Raw genomic sequence first — 10406 nt, 5'->3', positions numbered from 1 at the left:
TGCCAGAGAGCGCAACAACAACGAAAATGATGAAAGAGGGCAGAGAAAAGATGAAATAATGAATTGCAATCCTCACGTGCTCTGATAGTTTATGATCCTTTTCTTTTAAAAAATAGAAAAAAAAGGGGAAGTTTGTGTTTTAAAAAGAAAATCTCCAGTTGATGGTAGGGGGAGAGAGAAAGGTGTGTGGGGGGTGAAGGGGGTGAGAGGTGAAGAGGAGGGTGTGCTTTGGAGAGACTATAACCCGGTGTGTTTTTTCCCTGCCGCTAGATGATAAACTGTTTGGTTTCATTTAGGAAAATGTTTCTTGTAGCAGCAAGTTTCATTGTTTGAGCCTTGCCTGACGTCACCAGTTCGTGAACCACATGCATTGAGAAGCCGAAAAAAAGTCTCGGTCCCTATCTCTCTCCCCCCTCCCCTCCTCCTCCTCCTCCTCCCTCTCCCTTCACAGCTTCTGGCGAATTAACGAATTCTCCCCCTCTCTCCTCCCGCCTCAATTAAAAAAAAAGTTTCGAAACGAAAACAAGAACGTTAAAAGATAATTCTACCATCTGTCCTCCAAACTCCCGACGTATCCGGAAGGGAAGTCGATGACATTTGCGAGCTAGGTGAGTTGCATTTTCTTTTTCGTGTGTTGATGGACATTTTTTTTTATTTTTAAAAAAGATATTTATTATTTGGTGTGGTGATGGGTGGGCGAGAGGAGGAATGGTGGTTTGATGTAGGCGGCGAGAGATGTGTGTGTAAGTGGGGGGGAGAGAGGCGGTTAAAGAGACAAATAATTGATAAATACGAGGAGTTGTTTGTTGTTGGGGGGAGGAGGAGGAGGAGGAAGGAAGGAAAGCGAGAGAAAGAATTAGTAAAATATTTCTCGGGCCGGGGAAAAAGTGCTCGGTAAGGGTCCAGGCCGGTGAGGCTGTTTTCCTCCTTCCCTCCTTCACTTTGTGTCTCTAACCGTCTCTTGTCTTTTTACATGTCGCTTTGAATCGGGATCCTTTTGTAGCCGAGAGCTCGGAGAAGGACTTTAAAAAATAATCACCTCAACGGGCACATTGTGTGTGTGTTTTTTTTTGAGGGGGGAGAGGGAGAGAGAGTGAGTGATTTCCATTCGCACTAAAACTTGTGTTTTTTTTAAGGTTTCTATTTTTTCAAATTATTTATTTTCTGAGGGGAGTGTGTGTGTGTGTAGAGAGAGAAAAAAGACGCTTTTGTGTCCCGCTCGCAACCTCTCTTGTTTACCATTTGATCCACTTTCTCTCTCTCTCTCGTAGTTTATTTTCAAAAAGACACAACAAACGGACGCAGCCTGAGGAAGCGGCCCCGGGGGGGGGGGGGGGGGGGGGGAAGAGGAGGAGAGGGCTGAGGGACAGAGATGTGTTGTTTAAATGTGGACAGGACTCCTGAGGCACGGAGCCCATGTCCCGTGGAGGGAGGAGGGGGTGGTTTGTGGTGTGAAAGTGGGCCTCACACACACCACCCTCTCCCCTCTCCCTCCTTTTGACAGTCCGGCTGCCAGAGGCTGGGCCGGACCAGGCTAGGCCAGGCCGGCCTCAACAACACGGCCCCGGCGTCACCCGTCACATCTGCTGCGTCCCATCTCAGTCCCTTCCCCGTCAGCACAAGAGACACCGACATGCTTCACTCAGATCGATTCTGCGATAACTCCTCTTGTTTTTATTTTAAACCTCTCTCTCTCTATTTCGATATATATATATATATAAATCTGGTGACTCCCCGGGGCTGTGTGAGGGGGTGCCCAGCCCGCTCCGGGTGCCTCCCCCTCGTCCTCCTCTCCATCCCTCTCCCTCCCCTCTTTGCTTTTGTATCTCCGCCGCTTCCTTATTCAAGCCGGCTGCAGGCGAGTTGTTGAAATTTATCCCTTTGTGTATATTACAATATCCTCCATTTTTCTTTTCTTCAAAACAACAACCCTTCGCCATCTTGGGTAATGTGTTTTATTTTGAAGCCTTTTGTTTAGAGGGCGGATTTGAACCCCGCTCCCTCCCTCCTGCTCCTCTTTAAGTTTAGGCATGGTTTCTGGGGACAGTGACGTCATGTAAAGTTTAGTCAGATTTTGCCCCTTCTTGGATTTATGGGCTCTTTTTTATTCATCCTGTTCTTGAAAGGACTTTGTTTCTTTCATCATCTGGTTGTTAGCTGCTTTAGTTGCAACAGTTTTTAAACATGAAAGAAATGAAACTATACAGGAACTTTAGATAAGCTTCATTGTGGGTTCAGAATGACTACTACACTAACAAATTCCCAGTCGTAAAATTCAGCATTTTTTTAGAGTAAGACCACTGCTGCTGCTTTGTCGGGTAAAAATCTGTACATGTGTGCCTTTTTTTGGAAAAAGGGAAATTGTTTCCATGTAGTACGTTGTGAGATTGCTTAACATACGAAAATTTGCTTACGAAACAAACCATTGCTGGCATCCAGTACTTCACAATGAATGTGCATTAATGTGGTTAATAAACTGTATATTCAATAATAATTTCAAAGTGTAGATAGTAGAATGGTAATAAATACAAAGCATGGTTTTGAAGAGATTTTCAAACTTCCATGATTAACACTTTTTCTAGACGTCTTTTATGGTTCTTTCAAAAAGCAAGACCTTTTAGAAAAGACTTGCTTACAAAGTGTACATGAAATGGTAGGCCCACAGCATATTTCCAGTGACATCTGCAGCTTTATGTATTAATTTTAAAAGACTAAACATATGCACAGCCTCATTTTAACTAAAGAGTTGATTTCAACTCGGCTGCATAACCATAGATGGCAATAAGAGCAAAGTTGTAAACATTCTAAGGTTTGAATTTGTTTAAATAAGATCCTTGTATTTCCTCTGGCTATATTCTCTTGTGTCAGATTAGTATGAATTTAAACAAAGTGGTACTGTCCAATTTTTATACCTGTGAACAATAGAATTCTCTTTTCATTGTGCAAAGTTCTGAATCCCTTGGCAGAAAATAATAAAAAGAAAATCAAGCTGGAATGCCAGGCAGAATTGGCCACATTTTAGCTTAAAAATATCATTCTAGCTTTTAAGTGGTTTTGTGGTTTTATGAGCTACCATATTTTTTAAAGTCTTTGTAGTGGGGAAATTTAAAGACATGTAGAAAAACTGCTTTGTCGTTTTTATATGTAACTACTATTTTCACAAGGGAATGCACTGAAACAGGATACTTGAATATTCGTAACAAACCCATTCTGTTGTAACTCTGATCTTAAGTTTTTTTTTAAAATGTAAAAGCCCAAACAGCAGATGGCTTTAAATTATACATGCAACAAAAGCCTGCAAGATTTGGCAGATTAAGCAGGGGAAATAAGCAGATCAAAGGAACACAAAATATTGCTTGCATCATAGTTGAATTTCTTAAGAGTTGCTTGAAATGCTGCATTTCATATTGTACATGGATATTACTTTATTTGGTGATAGTAAGTAAAGTAGGTCTTGGGATTGATGAATGGACTTCCTTTAATTGTTTGATATAGCGTTTATGTGATGCAAGGATTTCCTTTATCAAGGTCAATTGATAAATAGTCTAAAGTTTGTAACTACTTGAATCTGAGCCACATTTTGAGAAAGAAACATATATGTATTTTTATTGCAAGTTACACTAATAATTAGGTGAACTTTGCAGCTGAAATGTAATATGTGCACTCCTTGTGACATCTTTGAGAAAAATATCAATAGTTCACCTTCCTTTCCACAAAGTAATACCAGTTAGAGTCAATCATCAGTTTAATGCAAGAATAAATATGGATTTTGAAATATTGCATCTTAAACTGAAAAGGAAAAAATATTTTGCTGGTGCCTGTAGTATTCACCATTTATTATTTAAACCTGAGAATTCAAGTACAGTGTTTTAATCACTCAGTATTACAGTTGAGACCTGATCACATTTTCAACAATAGCACACTATTAATATGCATTGAGGTTCTGTGAATATTTGTCCATAATAATTTTGTTATCTATCAGAAATGCTTATGTGAAAATTGCACACAGTATTAGTAGTGATATAAGTAAATAATTTTTTTTTTTGTTAAGGTGCTATGCTTCGTTTAAAAAAAACAAGGTATTTCTTTGTTTAGCTGTTTTTGTTTTGTCAGATGAAATGTGAAGGAGCAGATGTTTTGCCAAACATCCTGATGTGCTCGTTTCCTTATGGGAGTGTATGACTTTTTCTTCTGATGCATTGAGTTGACAGCTGCTTGATTTCATGGAGCTGCTAAGAACCCATTAGTGGTGTCATTGAATTGAAACAGAACAGTCACTCCCAGCTTGAATTGTAATTCCAAATGTCTTCAATTGTTCTATATTTGCAACATGAGATTTTAATATCATACATTGATGAGGTCTGTTCCCTACATACTTGTTTGCAGTAGAGATGGAAAGAATAAGCACAAGCTTATGTTTCAATTTAAAAATATTGTAGAAATGTGGTTTTATTAAATTGTACAGTGGCAAATGTCATTATGGAAAATAATCCTTGTGAAGCTAGTAATTCAGGTGTTAATAAGTCCCTTGCATCTAAACAGTGTGTCACTAGTATTCCTGTGTCTTTTATACCAGAAATAATTCCATTTGTTCCTTTTACCAATTCCTACTTGTTCCTAATGGGGAAGATCTGCAGGCCAACTCAACGGGTAACTGTTTGATCAGAATGTAGGGTGTTTGGGTTGTATGCATGAGTGGGTCGCCGGTATATTTAAATTGTTTCAAAATTATCTGCATACTTAATATCAGAAAATAGTTTCAACTTAAGATACTTTTAAACATATTGGCAAAGCAGAACTAAATCAGCAATTTTCTTGGTGGAATCCTTAAAGGTGTGTTAACAGATTGGAAGCAGCGGGCTGATGTTTCTTTTTAAATGTATTTGTTTTTTTCAAAATCTTGATTTCAAAGTGCAATTTATGAAATATTTCTATTAACATAAATGTGTGTCATCGTCTCTTGCCATTATTTATGCAACCAACTCGGTGGTTGTTTAAATATTTCTGCATTCAAAAACATGAACCTGCTCTGCCATTCAAGAGATCACGACTGATCTGACTGTGGCCTTACTTCCACTTCCTGCTTGTCTCCCATAACCCTTAACTCCCTTGTCAATCAAAAATCTGTAACTTGGCCTTGAATATATTCAGTGACCTAGCCTCCAGTGCTCTCTAATGGAAGAGAATTACAAAGACTAACAATCTTCTTGAGAGAAGAAATTTCTCCTCATCTTAGTCTTAGATGGAAGACTCCTTATTTTTAAACTGTGCCCCCTAGTTCTAGAACCCCTGATGAAAAGGAACACTGCCTCAGCATCTACCCTGTCAAACTCCCGGAACCTTGTGTTTTAATAAGATCGCCTCTCGTTCTTTTAAACTCTAATGATTATAGGCCCAGGCTGTTTAATCTTTCCTCACAAGACAACCCCCATCCCAGGAATCAGCTGAGTGAACCTTTTCTGATCTGTTTCCAATGCAAGTATATCCGTCCTTAAATAAGGAGATCAAAGCTGTGCACAGTACTACATGTGCACTGTTTATGCACTCTGGAATTTGCCATGGACCTCAGACCTTTGTGTATTAGTATGCACACACTGCCTTCCTGCTTACACTTTTTTCTGTCTCCTGCTACAGGTGTATGAGATGATCATACTTTTTTTAAAAGTATGATTTCTGTGTTGCTTTAAGCATGTTGCACTGATGTGTAGATTATTTTACAGAATAAAGGTACACTTGCAGCTTGTTGAAAAGTTGGGATTAATCTTTTATGAGTTTCAGCCTGGGTGTCTGTTGCACATTTGGTTCTTGAGGTATTCTATCAACATTAATTTAGTAAACAAGTTGATCTTGGCTCAAAAAGAGTAAAATATTGTCAAAATAAAGATGTGTTGTATCTTTTTTGTTGGATCTAAATCAAAATATGTTTTTAAAAACTTTCCAGTTCAATTGCAAGAACTGCTCTTACAAAACTATAAATGTAGAATTATTAAAAATAACCAGAAACTGGTGAGTTTGTCTTGATTAACCAAATGCACAATCTTTGGTATTCTTTGGTAAGCTATGTAACTTTACTTTGAGGAAGGTTTTTGGGTTTTTTTGATTGGGAGATGTAAAGGGTAGATTAACTTGCTTTAGTTTAGTTTGAGTGGTTGAATTTTAAAGCAAGATAGGGGTGTGATTTTTTTTTCCAGCCGCGCTCATCCAAAAACTGAGAACCATTTGCTTACCTGCTGAAATGTGTTCCAGATTGGGAAAATCAGAGTTTGGTGGGACAGAGATAATCTTTACTTAATATAGGCAATGGTTAATGTAGACACTGCTTCTCAGTAGGTAATAGCTTGAATAGCAGGCATCTTGTATATTGCGTTTGTCTCTTGCTACATATACTCAGTGGCCTGTAACTGTCCTTGGATCTTCTGCAGAGAAATGAAAAATCAAACAGGTCAGCAGTTCTTGTGGGTAGTTTCACTGATCAGAATTTTGAAACAAAAGAAGAAACAGCCTGAAAGCAGCTGCTGTAATAATGTACCAGTTTGATCACTGTCAAAACTGGCAAATGAAAAAGTGTACCTTCAGTGTGATTTTTCTAATGCTAAGCTTGATATTGATACATAGCACAAAACATTGAATTGTCCTGATTTGTGGGTGCTGGGAATGTGAAACTGCTTAGCTGCAGTGTAAAATGCTGATGAAAAAGTCCAATGTCTAAGACCAGTGTGCTGATCATAAATAGGACATCAAGTACATCACCCCTCAAGAGAGGCATCAGGTTAATTATTGCTGTGGCATTTTTGTGCAGGGGATAATTGTGTTTTTACCTTGTTTTTTTGTTCTTACCTTTTCCACAAGCACATACTCATTAATCAAACAAGCATGACTCCTGCTGAGGGCAGAGAGGTTCATCAAATTGGCAGTTGGTTTGGTGTTAAAAACAGTGCTGAGGCTCTTAAAGGATGGGCATAAATAAATCTGAGATCTTTGTATGCAAACCCTGGAGGTTAATACTGTATAATTCAATGTCCTTTCCCTGTTTTGTATGATTGATGTTTTTTTTAAGGATTTGAAACAAGATGCAAGTCTTCCAGTAGGTCAAGAATGACACCTTCTGATTGGTGAAATTGCAAAGTAAAGGGGGTTGGGAAGTGGGGGGAGGCCTTGGGATATTCTGCAGAGATTGCTGATTTTCCCTGGGATCATTGTCATATTGCCTGTGCTGTTATAAGAACATCTGAGTGATTGACGTCTCCTGCTGTGATAATGGGGCCTGGTGTTTCAAATGCCAGTAGTTTTGCCTGTTAGTGCTGCAGATTAATGCTGTTTGCACTCTTAACATAGCTAACATGTATTACATGAATAAACTACTGAGATTTTCCTACAAAAATAATATTGAGATTTGGCTGTGGGAGGAATGGTCTCTTAATAATTTAACAGCAGTTATGGAAAGTGTACTTCCATTTGCAGATTTCATAAAGGCTTGCACATCAAAACTGCATTGGGTAGCAATAGTTTTTATTGATCATCTTCATTTAAGAATCTGGTCACTTCTGTCACATAAGGCTTTCTTTTCTGCTGTGCTGGCAACATGGCTTCAATTTTGAATTAGTAATGTGGCGAGACAAATTGAGGCATATAGTGGAGCAGAGCACAAGCTGTTGTAGTTAGTGGTCTAAAAAAATACAAAATTGTTATTTAAGAATTTCAGAATCTTTAATCTTCAGCTGGGTCAGTGGTTAAGAATTTCTCTGTCCCTTGTTCAATAATGCTTTTGTTACCTTTCTGCCTGAAGTTAGCTGATTTAATTTACATACATAAGAATAGGCAAACTGTGATGAGTGGTTCCATTTTATCAACAAGCAGGAAATGTTACTTTGACACCAATAGATTAATTAATTATTATTTATCAAATAGCTACTGTGAATTGTGGTGTTTAAGTTGACCTTTGAAGCCTCCAAAAACAGGAATCAACTGATATGCTGAGTGTAAAATGTGAACCATTGGTGTGGGTGATTGCTATTATGAAATGTGAAAAGAAAGCATAACATCAGTAATTCATATCAAATTAATGTGGTGCGATTTATTGAATTAATTAATTCTACAAAGATATATCTTTAACCACAGTCAGTGTTTTAAAACCCATCAAATTCATTGTCTTTGGCATCCACAAGAACACAATAGGAATGGGAGCAGACTAGGGCGGCACAGTGGTTAGCAGTGTTGCCTCACAGCGCCAGGGACCCGGGTTTGATTTCCGGCATGGGTCACTGTGGAGTTTGCATGTTCTTTTTGTGTCTATGTGGGTTTCCTCCGAATGCTTCGGTTTCCTTCCATAGTCCGAAAGACATGCTGGTTCAGTGCAATGACCATGCTAAATTCTCCCTCTGTGTATCCAAACAGACGCCGGACAATGGTGACTAGGGGATTTTCACAGTAACTTCATTTTATTGTTAATGTATACCTGCTTGTGACACTAATAAGTACATTTTTTAAACCATGTGGCGTGTCAGACCTACTTTGCCATTCAGTATGATCGTGGCTGAAATTGGACTTGAATTCCATCTTCCTTCCTGCTTCCCATAACCCTTATTTGTTTGAGAGACCAAAAACCTGTCTATTCCAGTCTTAAATGTATTCAGAAGTGGAGCATTCCCAATCCTCTGGTGTAGAGAATTCCAAAGAGTCGCAACCTTTTGAGTGAAATAATTTCTCTTCATCTGGGTCATAAATGATTGGTCCTTTATCTTGAGACTGTGCCCCTGTGTTTTAAGCTCCCTGATGAGTGAAACCTATCAAGCCTTTTCAGCGTTTGTCTGAATGCAATTGTTTTTCATTCTTCTAAGATCTACAGAATATAAGCCCAATTTACTTAGCTGTCATCATAGGACAACGCCTGCATCTCATGGACCAATTTAGTGAAGCTATATATGAACATGCACATGAGCTAGAAACAGAAGTAGTACACTCGGCCCTTTCAGCCTCTTCCACCTTTCAATCAGATCATAGCTGATCTGACTGCAACCTCCCATCTACCCTGGTAACCTTTACCCCTTGTTTATTTACCTCTACCTTGAAAACATTCAAAGACTCTGCTTATGCTACCTTTTGAGAAAGGGAGTTCCAAAGATTTATTACCTTCTGAAAGAAAAATGTCTTAGATGGGTGACTCCTTACTTTTAAGCAGTGATCCATGGTTCTAGATTCTCCCAAAATAGGAATCATCCTCTCCGTATCCACCTTGTTAGGATTTTATTCAATCAAGTAGCTTTTTAATCTAAACTGGAGTGTGTGCAAGCCTACCCTGTTCAATTTTTCCTCGCAAGATAATCTGTCCATTAATGAAATAAAATCAAAATATTGCAGCTGCTGGAATTCTGAAATAGGAACAGAAACTGTTGGAAAGGCTCAGTAGATCTGGCAACATCTGTTGAGAGACAAACAGTCAACATTTTGTGTCTGTATGACTCTTCTTCAGAGCTCAGATTTTAGGTCTCAACGTTAACTCTGTTTCTCTCTCCAGAAGTACTGCCAGACCTGCTGAGTCTTTGCATCATTTTTCTGTTTTTAGGTAAGTGTGGTAAATCTTCCTTGAATTGCTTCTAATGCATTTACTTTCTCCTTTTTTTAAAAAAAAGGAGCCCAGTATTGTACACAATATTCCAGATGTGGCTCACCAGTGTCTTTGTACAACTCAAGCATAACCTCCTTACTTTTGTATTCAATTCGCTTCACAATAAACAATAACATTCTATTAGCTTTCCTAATTACTTGCTGTACCTGTGTACTAACCTTTTGTGATTCATGTACTCAGGCACCCATATTTCACTGAATCTTGGAAGTCTGCAATCTCTCACCATTTAGATCATATGCTTTTTTTAATCTTCCTGCCAAAATGAACAATTTCACATTTTTTCACATCCTAGTCCATTTGCCAGATCTTTGTATCCTCTTTATCCTCTTTGAACTTACTATCCTATCTATGCTTTTATCATCAGCAAATTTCACAACCGTACCTTCAAACCATTCATTAAATCATTTGTATAAATTGTAAAATGTAGAAGGCCCAGCATTTATTCCTGTGGCATACCACTTTTACATCCTGCCAACCAAAAAAAAACCCATTTATGGTTACCCACTGTTTCCTGTTGGCTAGCCAATGTTCTATCCATTCCAGTGTTACCCCTTATGTTATGGACTTTTATTTTCCGCAATTACCTTTGATGTTACACCTTATCATATGTCCTGGGGAAATCTAAGTACAGGACATCCACCAGATTCCCTTTATCCACAATACAGGTGAATCCTTCAAAGAAGTTCAATAAACTGGTTAAATATGATTTGCTTTCACACAATCAAATTGACTCCTAGATATCATCATAGAATTCTAAAGTGCCGAAGGAGGTCATTTGACC

The 10406-nt window shown here is 38.4% G+C and overlaps 1 protein-coding gene across 10 annotated transcripts in view; it reads left to right on the top strand.

Moving 5' to 3' along the window:
- The first annotated feature begins 366 nt into the window (after window positions 1–366).
- baz2ba (bromodomain adjacent to zinc finger domain, 2Ba) overlaps window positions 367–10406 on the top strand; it is a 276122-nt gene continuing 266082 nt past the window's right edge. For 8 of the 10 annotated variants that reach the window (XM_080199128.1, XM_080199127.1, XM_080199132.1 and 5 more), the window contains exon 1: window positions 367–608. The gene's annotated coding sequence lies outside the window, so the exon portion shown is untranslated. Of the gene's footprint in view, window positions 609–831; window positions 895–9514; window positions 9563–10406 lie in introns of those variants that run through there. The other 2 variants (XM_080199124.1, XM_080199125.1) reach the window with 2 other exon arrangements.

The sequence above is a fragment of the Carcharhinus amblyrhynchos genome, chromosome 11 (assembly GCF_965287045.1).
Source record: "Carcharhinus amblyrhynchos chromosome 11, sCarAmb.v2.hapA, whole genome shotgun sequence".
Lineage (NCBI taxonomy): Eukaryota > Metazoa > Chordata > Chondrichthyes > Carcharhiniformes > Carcharhinidae > Carcharhinus > Carcharhinus amblyrhynchos.
This window is presented reverse-complemented; position numbering and strand designations above follow the sequence as displayed.